The 18,146-nt window shown below is 34.4% G+C and overlaps 1 protein-coding gene and 2 pseudogenes across 7 annotated transcripts in view; 1 reads left to right on the top strand and 2 right to left on the bottom strand.

Annotated features, from left to right (window-relative positions):
- The window catches only part of Calx (sodium/calcium exchanger 3), a 1,242,927-nt gene that overhangs the window by 947,468 nt on the left and 277,313 nt on the right, over positions 1-18,146 (bottom strand). The window lies entirely within an intron of this gene.
- On the top strand, positions 231-3,976 carry LOC138190971 (NADH-ubiquinone oxidoreductase chain 1-like; annotated as a pseudogene).
- On the bottom strand, positions 4,141-5,221 carry LOC138190970 (cytochrome b-like; annotated as a pseudogene).

Genomic DNA, 18,146 nt, shown 5'->3' with positions numbered 1-18,146 from the left:
AAAATTGGCGGTTTGAAAGGATAAAGAGGTTTCTCGTTAATCTGAGAAGCAACCTCAGGAAATCTCGAATTATTTAATTGATTAAAATGAGAACATTGAGGCCGAACCTGAGTCAAAGACTCGGAAAAACCAGCCTCATTATTTACTCTCGTTCTACTCATTGGAGATTCATCTACTCTCCTAATAAAAGGCACAGACCTTGATTCAGAAACATCCTGGGTTCGACCTGGATGTTGGACCTCCTGAACAGTAGGAACTGGAACAGGAGAGGGAACAGGAGAGGGAAGCGGAGTAACAACTCTGGAACCCTGCGGTGTAACAGCTGGTCCTTCAGTGCCGCTCATCTGATGAACGGACTGAAGAGCCGCCACAGTTGTCCGGAGCAGTTCGTGTAGACTAGTCTCGGATCGCTCTCGAGCCTCCCCTTCTCGCCTCCGTTGTTCTTGTTGTTCTTGAAGCAGCTGGACAACTTGTTTTTAATGTTGAGCAGCAGCTTCTTGTTGATGTCTCATAATCTCTAGTAGGTCGATTTGCGAGACTGTGACCATCGTAGGGACCGGTAAAGAGTCCACTGAAGGTGCACAAATAGATTCAGGAACCCGCGGATTTTCGGTAATAGAATGTCCGCCACTTTCCCGACGACAAGAGCGTGTCAAACGACCACTACTCATAGTTTATTTCACTATTTCACGCACTGAATCAACTCGATTAATAAGAACTCAAGATCCCGCTTCTGACACCAATTGTAACGTTTTAGGCGTTACGTTAATAAAATATGGATCCGCGAGTTTACTTATTATCAAATTGAAAGAAATCAAAAGCGTGAATAGAATATCGTGAAAAATGCTTTTAATGCAAGATACGTGTTTCTCATTTAAAGTCTGAAACAAGACTGTTTTTACAATAATATCGGTTGGCGCAGCAACCTTATTCTTTTTAAAGACATAAGAGGTTTATAAACGTCTTTTATCTATGCTGACTACTAGATCATTAAAGAGGGGGCAAAACGGGTGATTTCACCCTTTGTAACAATATATATATATATATATATATTATTGTATGAAATCTAAGATTTAAACTAGGATTAGATACCCTATTATTTTAGATGTTGATATTATATTTTAATAATTAATAGTTATGTTCTTTAAAATTAAAAAAATTGGCTGTATTTAAAACTAATTAGGGGAATTTGTTTATTAAACGATAATCCGCGATAAATCTTACTTTAATTAATTGAGTTTATTTATTTTCGTTAACAGAATATTTTTTTAAAATTATTAATTTTCATTAAATTTTATAGAAATTTTATTTCAGATCAAGATGTAGCTTATATTAAAGTTTAAATGAATTACAATAAAAATTTCATTTTTGGATATTAAATTGAAATATTTATTTAAAATTGGACTTAATAGTAAAATTTAAAATTATATTTATTTGAATTAAGAATTGAATATGTACAAATCGCCCGTCACTCTCATTATAAAATGGGATAAGTCGTAACAAAGTAAATATACTGGAAAGTGTATTTAGAATTCAAATTACTTAGAAGGATTTTTTTATTTACAATAAATTAAATAGTTGTTCAATTCAACTTAATTTGAAATTAATAAATTATATTTTTTATATTTAAAAATTTTTTTTATCAATAAAAATATTTTTATTAAATTTATAATTTTAGTATTGTTAAAAGAAAAAATAATTTAAATTATAGTTCAATTGTATATTGATAGAAATTTGAAATATTTTGAAAAATAAAATTTTTAAAAAAGTATATTTTATTTATTGTACCTTGTGTATCAGGGTTAATTAAAAAAATAATATAAATTAATATTTTTCTCGAATTGAAAAGATCTATTTAATTTTAAATTATTTTTAATGTTTAATAATTATTTTTAATTTTTAAATAGAAATGAAATGTTTTTCGTTTTTTAAGTAATCTAGTTTTTTGATAAATAAATTTAATTTAAATATCATTATTAATTATTTTAATTAATAAAAATAATTATTTTTGATATAAAAGTTTTAAGGGATTAGCTTTAATTCTTAATTTTATAATTGATTTTAAATTATATAATTATATTTTAGGCTTAGAATTAGTTTTAATTTGAAAATTGTAATAATTTTATAAAATTATATATATATATATATATATTTTAGTTTTAATTTAATTTTTTATTAAAATAATTTATTTAATAATTATTTAATTTAAATGATGATTAAATTAGTAAATATAATTATTTATAAATATAAATTTATATGATAGTTAATTATAAGGAATTCGGCAAAAAATTAATTCGCCTGTTTAACAAAAACATGTCTTTTTGATAAAACATAAAAAGTCTAAACTGCTCAGTGAAAATTTTAAATAGCCGCAGTATTCTAACTGTGCAAAGGTAGCATAATAATTTGTTCTTTAATTTAGGACTGGAATGAATGATTTGACGAGATTAAGACTGTCTTATAATTATTAATTATTGAATTTAATTTTTGAGTTAAAAAGCTTAAATTTTATTAGAGGACGAGAAGACCCTATAGAGTTTTATAATTAAATTTATTTTATTAATTAATTTATTTTTATGAAATAAATATAATTATTTTGTTGGGGTGATAATTGAATTTAATAAACTTTTTATTTTGTTTTACATTAATTAATGAATTTTTGATCCTATATTTTAGATTATTAGATTAAATTACCTTAGGGATGCCAGCGTTATTTTTTTTAAAGTTCTTATTGACATAAAAAATTGCGACCTCGATGTTGGATTAAAATTTATTTTGGGTGTAGAAGCTTAAAAATTTAGGTCTGTTCGACCTTTAAAATTTTACATGATCTGAGTTCAAACCGGTTTAAGCCAGGTTGGTTTCTATCCTTAATTTTATTAAAAATTTTTAGTACGAGAGGACCATAATTTTGAATTATTATAATTTTATTTAAAATGAATTTTATTAAATTTGTTAACTATTTTGGCAGATTAATGTAATAAATTTAGAATTTATTTATGTATATTTTATTATACAATTAGTAATTTATATTAATGAATTCATTATAGTTTTTTTAAGAAGATTAATTTTAGTTATTATAGTATTAGTTAGAGTAGCTTTTTTAACTCTTTTAGAGCGTAAAGTTTTAGGTTTAATTCAAATTCGTAAAGGACCTAATAAAGTTAGAATTGTTGGTATTTTACAGCCATTTTCTGATGCTATTAAATTATTTTCTAAGGAGTTTTCTATTCCTTTAATATCAAATTTTTTCCCTTATTTTTTATCTCCTTTGATTATATTAATATTAATATTGATTTGTTGAATAACAATACCTTATGTTACTAATTTTTATTCATTTGATTTTAGTTTAGTGTTTTTTTTATGTTGTTTAGGTATTGGGGTGTATCCTATTATGATTTCTGCATGGTCTTCAAATTCTAAATATTCTTTTTTGGGGATATTACGTACTGTTGCTCAAATAATTTCTTATGAAGTTAGTTTAGTTATAGTGATTTTATCAATTTTATTTTTAATTGAAGGTTATTCAATAAATTTATTTGGTTTATATCAGGAATTTATTTGATTTATTTTTTTAACTTTTCCTTTAAATTTAGTTTTATTTATTATTTGTTTAGCTGAAACAAATCGAACACCTTTTGATTTTTCTGAAGGGGAGTCTGAATTGGTTTCTGGGTTTAATATTGAGTATAGAGGTGTAGGATTTTCATTAATTTTTTTATCTGAATATTCAAGAATTTTATTTATAAGTATATTATTTGTTTTAATGTTTTTAGGAGGTGATTTATGTAGTTTAATTTTTTATTTAATAATGATTTTTATTAGATTTTTATTTATTTTGATTCGAGGAACTTTACCTCGTTTACGTTATGATAAATTAATGATAATAGCTTGGAAAAAAATTTTACCTGTTTCATTAAATTATTTAATTTTATTTATAGGTTTAAAATTTATATTTTATTGTTTTTTATTATAAATTATATTAAAAATTTAATTATTTAAGTTTAAATCAATAAAAGATTTAAAACTTTTATATTATGTTTTCAAGACATAAACTTATTCAAGTTCATTGATTTGTTGGTTTAATTTAATTTAATAAAATATCTCATATTTTTGTTAATATTGGATAAATTAAAAAATAAAAGAAGTATACTAATGTTAAAATTTGTCCAACAATAATAAATGGATTTTCTACAGGTCTTATTCCAATTCATGTTAGTATTAATACAATTCTAATAAATATTCAAAATAGAAATTGTCTAAATGGGTAAAAATTTAATCCTTTAAAATTTATTATTTTATAAAAAGGTATAATTAATAATACTAAAATAGACATTAGAAGAAGAATTACTCCTCCTAATTTATTAGGGATGGATCGTAGGATTGCATATGCAAATAAAAAATATCATTCAGGTTTAATATGAGGAGGAGTAATTATAGGATTAGCAGGGGTAAAATTATCTGGGTCTCCTAATATATTAGGATTTATTAAAATAATATAAATTAAAATAAAGTATATTAAAATAAATCCTACAATGTCTTTTAATAAAAAATATGGTTGAAATGGTATTTTGTCAATATCACTATTAGTTCCTAAAGGATTTCTTGATCCTGTATTATGTAGAAATATTAAATGAATGATTGTTATTATAATAATAATAAAGGGAATAATAAAATGAAGAGTAAAAAATCGTGTTAGTGTAGCATTATTAATAGAAAATCCTCCTCATAATCATTGTACTAAGAATTCTCCTAAATATGGGATTGCTGAGAGAAGGTTAGTAATTACAGTAGCTCCTCAAAAAGATATTTGTCCTCAAGGTAATACGTATCCTAAAAATGCGGCTGCTATAGTTAACAATAATATTGTTGTTCCTGTTATTCAAGTTGGTTTAAAGTTGAATGACCCAAAAAATATTCCTCGTCCGATATGTAAATATATACAGATAAAAAATATAGAAGCACCATTCGCATGTAAATTTTTGATTATTCAACCATTATTAATATCTCGGTAAATATGGATAATTCTATCAAATGCTATTTGAATATTAGGTGTATAATGTATAGCTGAAAAAATACCTGTAATTAGTTGAGTTACTAAACATAATCCTAATAATGAACCAAAATTTCATATTGTTGTAATATTTGATGGTGTTGGTAAATCTACTAAGGATCCATTTATAATTTTTAATAAACTATTTTTTAAACGTGAAGGTAACATTATAAAGTTTTCCGTAAAGATCCTAAATTGATATTAGAGATTTTTACAACAATAATTAGTGTAATAAATAAATAATTTATTATTATAAATGAAATAATAAAATTTGGTTTATTAAATAATTTGTTTAATGATATTTTAGTTAATATATTTTTATTTAGTTCAATATAAGGTAATTTTATTGTATCTTCAAATATAAAATTTATTTTATTATAATTAATTATTAATATGAATATCAAAATAATTATAATAATGTTTATTATTATTCATTTATTAAAAAGAAATTTTACGTTTGAGATTAATCTTGATACATAAATAAAAATAATTAATAATCTTCCTAAAAAAATTAAAAAAATTATATATGAGTATCAAAATCTTATATTTAATATTCCTGATGTTACAGAAATTAAAGATGTTTGGATTAGTAAAATTAATCCTATTGTAAATGGGGTTTTTGTTAAATATATTATTATAGTATTAATTAATATAAGTAGTATGAAAATTTTTATAATTAATTAATATAAATTTATATTAATCAGTTTTAAAAAAAAAATTTTTTCTTTGATTTACAAAATCAATATTTTAGATAAACTATTAAAACTTATATTTAATATTAAAATTTCAAAAAATAGTTTATTAAAATATTAATTTTGGAGATTAATGATGGGAAATTTTTTCTTTTTTTTGAAATTATATATATATATATATATATATATATATTAATTTATTATTTTAATAGATTTTTATTATTTTGTTTATTTTATATTTTTAATTAGATTTTTAAGTTTAAGATTAAATCGGTTTCATTTATTGATGGTTTTATTAAGAATTGAATTTATTATTTTAATGTTATATTTGATATTAATTTTATTTTTAAATATATATATATTAGAGATGTATTTTATTATAATTTTTTTAATTTTTAGAGTTTGTGAAGGAGTTCTGGGTTTATCCATTTTGATTTATATAATTCGTTTACATGGTAATGATTATTTTCAAGTCTTAAATATTTTTTAATGATAAAGTTTTATTTTTATTTATTATTTTTAATCATAGTTTCTAAAAATAATTTTTCATTTTTTCAGTTTAATTTATTTTTTTTAAGATTTCTTTTTATATTTTCTGGAAATTATAGATTTGAATTTAAGAGTATAAATATTTTTTTGGGTTGTGATAATTTATCTTTTGGTTTAGTTTTATTAACTTTATGAATTGGAGCATTAATAATTATATCAAGATATTTTATTTATGAATTAAAAATTTATTTAAATTATTTTATTTTATTGATATTTTTTTTAATTTTTTTTTTATTTTTGACGTTTACTGTAAATAATTTATTTTTATTTTATATTTTTTTTGAATGTAGTTTAATTCCTACTTTTTGTTTAATTTTAGGGTGAGGTAATCAATTGGATCGGGTTCAAGCAGGTATTCATTTATTATTTTAAACTTTATTTGCTTCTTTGCCTTTATTATTAAGAATTATTTATTTATTTTTTGAATTTAAAAATTTGAATTATATTTTTTAAATTATATTGTGAGATGTCAGCTCCGAGAATTACGTCGATTTGACTGGGATGTGCAAAGCTTGGATCCGCGAGGTTGAGTCCTCGTAGATGAGGCCAGTCTTCGACGAGAAGTCGAAATGAGGGTAGATACGATGTGAGTCGTGGAAGCACGAGTGCCTCCACCTGACACGAGAACGAGGTGTGAGCACGAGATTGGAGTTGCAATGTCGCGATGCCGCGAGTCACTGCCGATTGATGAGCTCCGACGCCAATGATCGGTATCGTTGCTTGATGCCGACTTAGTCGCAATTGTTGCGCTAGCGACTCCGTGACGAATGAACTTTCGGATCCTTGATCGAGTAGAGCGCGAGCGATGATTCTTTCTCCAGTCTCCGGATTCGAGGCGATCAATTGCACTGTGGCGAGAAGAACTGGAGAGCGCTTGATCATTGTAGGCTGAGCTGAGTGGTTGCTCACCTGAGAGGCGCTATTCGAGATCGGTGCGTTCTGCACTGCAGGTTGCGCTACTGCAGCCTGTCCTTGAGATGTGCCGCTGTTAGCAGCTGTCGAGATTGAGGAAGAGTTTTGATGCAGCAAGGAATGATGTCGACCGTTGCACACGCGACACGTTTTGTTGGATCGACAGTCCTTCTGCTGATGTGGACCAAGACAATTGAAGCAAAGCCTTTTCGCAGAAACCACTTCCCTTCTTTGATCCAGAGATTTGTCGCGAAAGGTCGAACAGAACGCGATGTAGTGGTTGCCTTTGCAACAAGCACACGACTGTTCCTTTGATTGCGCTGTATGTGACCTTGTCGTCTGAAGATTTGACCTTCCTTGCGATGAGTGCGGTTTCGACGTCGCGATTTGATTATGAGTATGAGCTTGCTCCACGGCTTCGAGGGTGTGGATGCGACCGATGAGAAACGCCTTGAGCTCCGCAAACGTGGGGGGCTCGAGTTTCTCGCTAACACTTTTCTCCCACTCTTCGAGAGATGCTGGGTCGAGCTTGCGAATCGTCATGTGCACGATGATGTGATCCCCTAATTTCTCGGGACTATCGAGAAGTTCGAGCGCGCCAAGAGCTTCGCAAGTGTTGCTGTGCAAGCTCTTCAGTTCTGATGACGACTTTTTCGTGACACGAGGAATCGCGAAAAGTGTCGCGAGATGAGAATCCGTCAAAAGTCTCTTGTTTTCGTACCGTGAGACGAGAGTTTCCCAGGCTCGAGGGAAGTTTTCTGCGGTGAGAGAAATGTTTTTGATAAGTTGTAACGGTTCATCGGTCACACTGGTTTTGAGGTAGTGTAGCTTTTCCACTTCTGAAAGTTGCGAATTTTCGCGAACCATCGACGAGAAGAGGTCGTGAAACGGCTTCCATTCTGAGTAGCTGCCCGCGAAAGTGGGCAGTTCGATACGCGGTAACCGTTTTGATGATCCTCCTGCTGGTGCGTCTTGAGGAGCTGCAGCGGCTTGCACGGTTGCTGCAGGCGCAGGCTTTAGCGATTCGAGAAGATCAAGCATCACTCCTTCGCCACTCAAGAAGTGCTCTTCACACAGCCCGTAATAATCTTTCGCGAAGTACGAAAGCTTTTTGATCGCGTCGAGATGATCACCTTTAGCTGCGAACTTGATCTCGCTGATCTTTTCGTGATTCTCTTGGAACTTATTCCAACTTGAATTTAAAGCATTAAGCCGCGACTTCACCTGCCCGTAAGTGATTTTTGCCTCGCCGAGCTTGCGCAGGTTGTCGACGGCGCGAGAGATCCGCCAAATGTAGTCGTTTTGACGTTCGATATGTTCTTCGATCAACATGTTGATGTACGAGAGGATTTAGACTCACGCGACGAACTGAGTTTTCACGAACGAGACACAAACACACTGATAGTAGCGCGACGCGATTCACACTTCGAGAGATCGGTGTTGTTGACGCTCAGATCTTAGTCACGGTCACTACAGAGGACACCGCACGTTTGAATTTAACGGACGCGACTGATTTTTGTTGATGGTTTTCACCGATAACGAGATTGTTCACTTTGATAACGTGAACTTTCGCAACTTGATGCACACGCGATAGTTCCGTTTCACTCACTAGCTAATTCGTTTTCCCGTAAGTCGCAACGATTCGAAAGATTCGATTCAATTTGCGAATGATCCGATTCGATTCGCGACTGATCCGGCTCGAACGACCAAAAAATGTTTAGAGAGAAGGCAAAAAGATATGGATCATCGACGTGGGATATTAGATCAAACTCCATTCGGCCTGTCTCAGAGTGCCAGTTTTGCGGCGTAAGAGGACATATCGCGAAGAATTGTTTTAAACTCGACCGTCAGTTGAAGACTGCGGAAGATTCGTGGCGCAAAAATGTCTCCAAGAGGGCTCCCTCTAATCCGGTTTGGGCAGCGCAACCTTCTGTTCCTCAGAATTCGGGAAACTAGCTACCGATGTTTCGAAAGGGCGGATATCATCGGTTTCTTCCAAGTTCCTTAGCCCTATTGCTTCACAGTTCGTGGTTAGAGGCCTGCGTCGTACCGGCCTATATGCTAAAGGTTCCGTTAACGGACTAAGTTGTTTGTGGGTGATAGATACTGGAGCCGAAATTTCCGTTGTTCGTCCTGATATGATTTCGTCTCTTGCTTCAATTACTCCTTCTGTGTCTATTCGCACTGCTACCGGAGCAACTACCCCTGTCGTAGGTAAGATGGTCGTACAGGTAACAGTAGCGGATTGTGTTCAATCCCCACATGAAGTTCTAGTAGCTGATATAGAAGATGAAGGCATTTTAGGCGTAGATTTTCTTTCCGCTCACAACTGCGTCATTTCTACCGGAGATTCGACTCTCTGTTCTGGTTACCGTAAAATCAACCTCGAAACGTCTAGATTTATTAACTCTTCTGAACAGAAAGAAACCCTCTCGTCTTTGCGCGTTTTAGAACATGTTTCAGACTCTTTAGTCGTTCCTTCTTATCTCACGGAATTCTTTACTAGGTCTTCTAAAGATTTAGATATCGCTCAGACTAATAGTCTCGTTTGCCTTTTTAACGATTTTGAAGAGACTTTTGCTAAAGACTCTGCCGACATCGGGAGATGTACCATAGCTAAGCATTCGATAGATGTAGGGAATAACGCTCCGATTAAACAAGCAGCTAGACGGCTTCCTTTGAATGGTCGCAGGGAAGTTGAAAAATTAGTAGAGGATATGAGAACAGCAGATGTTATTGAGCCGTCTTCTAGTCCGTGGGCTTCTCCCATTGTCTTGGTCAATAAAAAAGATGGTTCCAAGAGGTTTTGTATAGATTATAGGAAGTTGAACGAGATCACCAAGAAAGATGCATATCCGCTTCCTCAGATAGGAGATACCCTTGATTAAATTTCTGGTGCCCGTTGGTTCTCTACGATTGATTTACAGAGTGGTTATTGGCAGGTTGAAATGAATCCGTTAAACAAAGCGAAAACAGCTTTTGTCACAGGTTTAGGTGGACTTTGGCAATTTAAAGTTATGCCTTTTGGCCTTTGTAATGCACCAGCTACCTTCGAAAGAGCGATGGAATTCGCCCTTCAAGGTCTGACTGGCAAGATTTGTTTAGTTTATCTCGATGACATCATTGTGTTTGGTAAGACTTTTGATGAAGAATTGGAAAATCTTAAGCAGGTTTTTAGTCGTTTATTCCAAGCTGGTCTAAAAATGAGTCCCAAAAAATGTCATTTTTTCAAAAAGGAAGTAACTTTTCTCGGACACGTCGTTTCAGCGGTAGGAGTTAAGACAGATCCTTCTAAAATAGAAAAGGTCTTGAATTGGCCTCGTCCCGATTCAAAAGCAAAGGTTCAAAGTTTCTTAGGACTTTGTACTTAGTACAGACGTTTCGTTAAGGGCTTTGCTTCTATAGCGAGACCCCTCCATGCTCTTACAGGAATTAAAGTTGTTTTTGATTGGACTTCCGAATGTGAAGGAGCCTTTGTTCTCCTTAAAAAATTATCAACTTCGTCACCGATATTAGCTTATCCCATCTCCGATTCTCAATTCATCGTAGATTCTGACGCTTCTCTCTGTGGTATAGGTGGGGTTTTGTCTCAAATTCAGGATAATCAAGAGCGCGTTATTAGTTATTTCAGTCGGGTCTTGTCTAAACCGGAACGCAATTATTGTGTTACCCGTAGGGAATTATTAGCGATGGTAAAATCTATTTGCCATTTCCATCATTATCTTTATGCAAGGAAATTTTTGATTCGGACAGACAATGCTTCCTTAACTTGGCTTCTTTCGTTCAAATCACCTGAAGGCCAAGTAGCTCGATGGTTGGAGAGGTTAGGTCAATATGACTTCGAAATTAAACACCGTCCCGGAGTTCTGCATGGTAATGCTGATGCACTTTCTCGTCGTCCGTGCGGGGACGATTGCAAACAGTGCTCTCGTTTAAATAAACAGCTAGATCCCTCGCTTAACGTTCGTCAAATTTCTCTCGTTGAAAATAAAGAAGGCTGGATCATCGCCCAGGGGAAAGATTCAGATCTCCTTCTAGTTCGGAATTGGAAATCCACAGGAGTCAGGCCTCAGTGGGAAGAAATATCTTCTATGAGTCAGTCTTTGAAAATTTACTGGGCGCAGTGGGACTCCTTGTTTCTCCTCGATCAGTTGCTTTATAGGAAATGGGAATCACCTGACTCCAGGTCGATACGTTGGCAGCTTCTGGTTCCTAGAGAAAAGATAGCCGAGATTTTGTCAAGCTTTCATGATTCACCTGTCGGTGGCCATTTCGCTTCTAATAAGACTTTGGGTAGGATCAGAGAAAGGTATTTTTGGGCTCACTGCCGAGCTGACGTTGTAAATTGGTGCAGAACTTGCACGGTTTGTTTAGCCAAGAAGGGACCTCATGAAAAAGGGAAGAGCTCTCTTCAAATACATAACGTGGGAGCTCCATTTGAAAGAGTCGCAATGGATATCCTAGGCCCTCTTCCTCTTTCTAGGTCAGGAAATCGCTATGCCCTGGTGATAGCAGATTATTTTACAAAGTGGTTAGAAGTAGTCCCAATTCCGAATCAAGAAGCTAGCACCGTTGCTCGAGCTTTTGTTCGAGAATTCGTCTGTCGTTACGGAGCTCCTCTTGAATTACACACAGATCAGGGTCGAAATTTTGAGTCGAATTTGATGAAGGAGTTCCTTCAAATTTTAGGGATTAGAAAAACTCGTACCACCGCTTTGCATCCGCAGTCTAATGGAATGGTAGAAAGATTGAATAGGACGCTTCTTCGTTATCCTTCTTTTTTCGTTGATCAGGATCAGAAAGATTGGGATGAGTGGATTCCCTTATTTCTTTTATCGTATCGCTCTGCAATTCACGACACCACCGGTTTTTCTCCAGCTATGACGTTGACAGGTCGGGATCTTCGACTTCCGTCAGATTTAGAAACGGGCGTCAATCCTTCCGTGGCTTCGTCCCAGGTGTATTTTAATTCCGTTTTCCGTCAAAAATTGGACGAGGTTCATGAATTTGCTAGGGAAAGAATTCGTATGGTCTCTGATAAGACTAAGGATCGTTATGATATTAGAGCTAGAAATTTAAAATTTGAGAAGGGAGATTCCGTTTGGTTATTTCAACCTCGTCGGCAACAAGGGCGTTGTCCCAAACTCCAAAGTAATTGGGAAGGTCCTTATTTTATCGTTGACCGGATTAACGACGTTGTTTTTAGAATTAGACGTTCCCCTCGTTCGAAATCCAAAGTCGTTCATCTGGATCGCTTAGCTCCTTATCAGTCAAGAGCATCGTTTCAGTAGCTCTCTGAAGGTTAGAAAGTTCGTTGACAGGTTAAGGTTAGTTCGATGTTGTTCGATTCGAGAAATTTTAATACATCGATTTCTTTGGCTTGAAGAGTGTTTCGGTTCTGCGCTTGAATGAAGTAGTGAGCGTTTGGTCGATCCTCTTTTATTTTTCTAACCCATATGTCAGTTTCTTTGAGTTTTATAGATTTTTCCCGACGAATCTGCCGTCTTTGGCTGTTCCCGATGTTACCTCCAGCTGTACTGTTTGTCCGGTCTTAGCCTGGGTTCTCCAGATATTCAGATAAGATCGTTCCTTTTCTTTTGAATACATATTTAATTTATTTTATTCGTGTATTCTCCCAAATTCACTTAGTGAATTTGAATTGTTTTACCACCACTCACATTTGTTCTCCAAACTCTAGGGTGTGCTGTTTTTTTGAAGAAGTCTTGGATTCAGTCACCCATTCCTTTTTCCTGTTTCCTGTGCCGGTTCTCGGAGGGAATCAGCCTTTACGTTGTCTAGGACTCAGAGTTTTCCCAATTATGGTTTCCCGCCTCGTCGTACTCATCTATGTTTGATTCACCGGACTATTTTCCCTGAAGAGGAATGAATTTTCTTTTCGACGACGATCCGGATGATTTTGATGTCTTCAAATTCATGAAGAACTCACTAACTCACCCTTAACACTTACCTTTATAAAACAAGGCACACAAATTTTGAATTCAATTGAACGCTCAACTATCTGCTCAAGGTTTTCTGTGGTTTACCTTGAGACTGTGGGCAAATGCCAGATAGTAAAAAGGGAGTCTTTTAATTTTTAGAGCCACAGCTCCAACTCACCTTCGAGCACTGACTGCTAGATCACATTTTTTGTAATTGTTTATCTTTTCCGAGTCGGGTCGACTCTTTTCCTCGAGGGGGAGTAATGTTACAAAGGGTGAAATCACCCGTTTTGTCCCCTTTTAAATGATCTAGTAGTCATCATAGATAAAAGACGTTTATAAACCTCTTATGTCTTTAAAAAGAATAAGGTTGCTGCGTCAACCGAAATTATTGTAAAAACAGTCAGTCTCTAGACTTTAAAAAGAGAGCTTGTGTCCAAATACATCTATTTCCTTTCTAAAATATTCCTTGTTTGTGAGACTTCTTTGGCTCGGCGTTCGCTTAAATCGCACAGAGAACTCTTTGATTCTCTTAGACCTTTCTTAATTTCCCCCCGTTGTTACAATATACACAATATCTATCATATATACCACCACATTTATAAAATGTCATTTAGAAAAACTTCGTTTAAATGTATACTAACCCACTTAAACGCGCACTAACATCTAGGCGCTATGTTTTAAGACTTTTCGTTGTGATATTCTGTAAGCGAGTCAGTACGATAAGATGTCATTTATAAATTTTTCTTATTCAAATGTATACTAGCCCACTTAAACGCGCACTAATATCTAGGCGCTAGATTTTAAGACCTTTCTTTCTAATATTCTGTAAGTGAGTCAGTACGTTTCATGGCATTCCACTTCCTTCCGAACATCCTATTCCGTACCCTCACCGAATGTTCTTCCCCAAGGGGGGGCGTGTTACGTTCTCCGGACTTCTTATTCCTTTCCAACACTTATAGTTACCTTAGGCTCTGTAGTCTACTTTCATCGTCCGCGAGTCAGCAGATTCTTCTGTAACTCGCGGCTAGCTTGCCTTCTACATCCCGCTAAACTAGGCAGATCCATCCTAGCGCTCAAGCAAGACACCTATCCCTCTAAACCAAGACCATACCTTTTTTCTTCGACCGACTCCGTTGCATTGACTACTAATAAACAATCATATACTTCAAATCGTTCACCTTCTCTTAATACCGATCCCTTTCTATTCCATTCGCTTCTTGCACTGGGAGTAGTAGCACGCGAGTGCATAGTCGACGTGAACGAACCCTATAATAGCTAAATAACACCTCGGCTGGGCGTGGAGTAAGCTCCGATTACCGCTCATCGGAGCCTACGCAATCTACCCCGTAACAATTGTGTGGTTGGAAAAATTTTTAAAAATTTTGTTCCGAAAGCTCGGACTTATTGACACATTTTATATTTGTATCATTTATTGAAAAGAATGAAAGCTCTTGAAGATAGAGCCATTTGAAAAAAGTCTGTTTCGAAAAAGTTGAAAAATCAGAAAATTCATAAAATCGTCACAGGTGGCCTAATCGAAAAACGGCCGAAAAAGTGTTCTTTTTTTTCGATAGACGAATTGAGAAAAACATTGACACCAAGTTCGGCGTCGCTGACCTTCACCGATTAGGTGAAATGGTGTGGAATACCTCATATAAGGTTAGCGCTTCCGATGACGATTCACCAGTTTTACACCACACGTAAGAGTTAAAAGTTCCAAATATCATCCTCATCATCATCAAGGTTAAATTTATGGCCGGTAAGGGATACTTGAACCTCGTTGAGATGATGGTGCTACATTCCAGCTCACATCTTTGGTATTTCATATTTCATATTCAATTGGCACACTGTAATTGAGGAATCGACTATTGAATTACAGCGTCAACACACATTTGTTTCTTCGTTCTTAGACCGAAAGCCGCGTACAAAGTGTCGAAATTAACCGGCGTCAAGAACTGAACTGAGAAATGCAGAGCTGGGTATAGATAGCTCAATCTAGAAATCTCTTTCTTCGTAAGCCAGATTTTTCACCAAAAACGAGGACAAACCGCCCATACCATATGCAATAAATAAGAATAAGCTGTATGGACGAATGTATGAAAGTTACAAGAGAATATCGTTTGCTAATATTCAAATTAAACAATGACGATGTAATTCTCAAGCAGAAAAAGCTGACACAGGAGTCCAGCTTCGGGTCAAGCTTGCACCTTATTGGCTAATCAACGCGTGCATTAATACAACAAAGTTGCAATCGCAGACTCTTGGATCGTCAGACCCGCAAAGCCATTTCTTTCGTTTGTTAAGGTGCTTTTGAAGACGCTTCATAAATTTAGATACGGCCTCCTTCAATCGCGGTAATGCAGAGCAGAGTACCAAGGTACCTCCGCACAACGCTAGGTGGTGCAGCGCCCATCTTCTAACCAGGTTCAATAGTAGAAACCTTCATAGAAGACGCCCGCTGCATTATAAGAATTCGTGAATCTTTCACAACAATGCTCATGAGCATCGCAATGTATGCAATCGATTGCATAAAATCATAAACCGATTACTTCGAAAATTATTTACGTACATAAATGTACGTCAATTCTGCATTCGACGAATGTCAAGTTTACGAGAAATCAAAAATGTAGAAAGAATATGTTAATACTCAGTATAGATAAAAAAATATATTACGCGAAACAGAGTATTATACGTTTCATACTTGTTTCCACTCAAAGTTATGTTTCGAAGAATATATTAAACCATAAATAGTGTTCAGGTAATTATCTATAGACCTTATAGCTTGCATTGTGTAGCACAAAAATATCCATCTTCTCTGATGATAAATAAATGAATGAATCAACGGAAACCAATCCAGCATAGAGCTGGGACTAGCTAACACAGAATACAATACAATCATCTTTCGGGGGTAACAAAGCTCAAAAAGGAGATACCTAGGGCAGCAAATGCTTGTACAGCAACTTGTTTGTTTTACTGAGTGGCGAACATATTTTGCATCACGTGCCATGTGGCTGACGCATTGTTTTCGAATTGCGTTGTTCAATGACAGCCCAGTTTCCTGCATATTCTAACCCTTGTCCTTCGCTTTTTGCCAGTATCAATTGATTTTTGTAGATGCCAAATTTACGCTTCGTTGGTGAACGGACATGAGAGAGGCAATAGTATACTTGCATTTACTTGTGATCCAAGATACTGAATTGAAGATACCTCACACATATTTTATGTCAAAACGTATTGCTTTGTATATACATACCAGCTCATACCGCACAATCGTGACATTCTGCAGATTTTATTGACTCTTGTCCTTTGTTCGCCATCGATGTTACGACGTACGATTTGTTATGCGCTTTGTGCCTTGGACTGATTTTGGTTCCACAGTGCATGCTGAGCTCAATGACGTATTTTTTCATGAAAACCTAACTATATAGAATAAATAACTGTCAGGTTATGTATATAGTGGAAAATGTGGATGCTCATCGGTATTGATAAATAAATAACTCCTGTAGACTCTTTTGGGTATAAAGAAAACACAATTAATGAAGCAAACTGCGATTGAGGTTCACTGTGCCGTTAGAATTCATTCCCTAGAACCCCACGTAAAATAATGAAAATTTATATGTATCACATATGTATGAAAAAGAATCCACAATTTCTAAGACAAATTTCATAAATTTCGACCAACATGATGTACTAACTCAACAAACATGATATGACTTACCTACTGGCTTTACTCCACGTGTTTCAGCTCCAGTGGAATCTTAGTTTATATTGAAAAACTTTGTCACCATACCTACCTCAATTTTAGGCACTCTGTTTGAGGTTGCCTTCTGGAAATCGCAGGTCTTAAGTACACAATTGTGGGAAATTATTCTAATTACGCATTCACAAAAGGATCAAGATCTATAAATCAATAATGTTAACCCACCACAGGAACTACCCTGTTCACAAATGGTTGATGTATCAAGCAATTACAGCTTAGCCCAAAGTTCAGCAATGATTTAGTGGCAAATCTTAGTGAGCGGTCAGTAAATGTAAATTGGCCATTAAACAGAAATGAATATTTCTATCATTTTCATCGATTTATTGATGATACACAACACTTCTAACGTCAAAACAGATTGGTTTCAAAAAAAAAAAAAACGTGGTCTCAAAGATATTTGAATTTCAATTCCCGCCATCCAATGTCTCACAAGATAGGTACTATTTTTAATCTGCTTGACCGGGCCATCAAATTATCATGTACTGAAGTCCATGAAAAAAAAGTGTCGCTCATATACAATATTTTAAAATGGAATGACTATCTACATCGCCTTTTGTGCAAACAGATAAAAAAGAGACGCATCCACATCAATGATTTGCTTGACAACAATGTTGATTCTGCTTCTGCAGATGACAACAACAGACCTGCCACCACCTTTATCTCCATCCATCTGGTCTCCTTGAGTCTTTCAACAGGTTGTTTACAAAATATAATGTTAACTTTGTGGGAAAAAATTCAAAGGATTTACAACTGGTCTTTGATTCTGGAAAGGATGGGTTCCCTATGGGCAAATGATCGAATGTGGTCTATAAAATATCTTGGAAAGAATGCAATCAAGTCTACATCGGATAGACTGGCCGCCATCTCGATGCCAGGCTTAAAGAACACCAGCGTAAGGTGCATGAGAATGATTATCGACACACGGCACTAACAAAACATGTGATCAACAGCGATCATTCTTTTAATTACGATAATGTAAACATCCTCGGTGAAGAACCTAATTATTATAAACGCTTATTATTAGAAATGTGCAATGTTGTAGGACATTCATATTCTGTTAACCTCAGACAAAATGTCGAACACCTGAGCAATGTTTACAAACCACTTATTACTGACCACATGTCACCCATTGTCTAACCTTGACAATAAGTGGTACATAATTTGAGTTTCCCACTTTGCTATTGTTCTTACTTCTTGCTATACCTGTTCGTCTTCACTCAGGGTCACAGGTGATTCGC

Source organism: Neodiprion pinetum, chromosome 5, assembly GCF_021155775.2.
Source record: "Neodiprion pinetum isolate iyNeoPine1 chromosome 5, iyNeoPine1.2, whole genome shotgun sequence".
NCBI classification, from domain to species: domain Eukaryota; kingdom Metazoa; phylum Arthropoda; class Insecta; order Hymenoptera; family Diprionidae; genus Neodiprion; species Neodiprion pinetum.
Note: the sequence above shows the minus strand (reverse complement) of the source record. Positions and strands in the feature narration are given on the sequence as shown.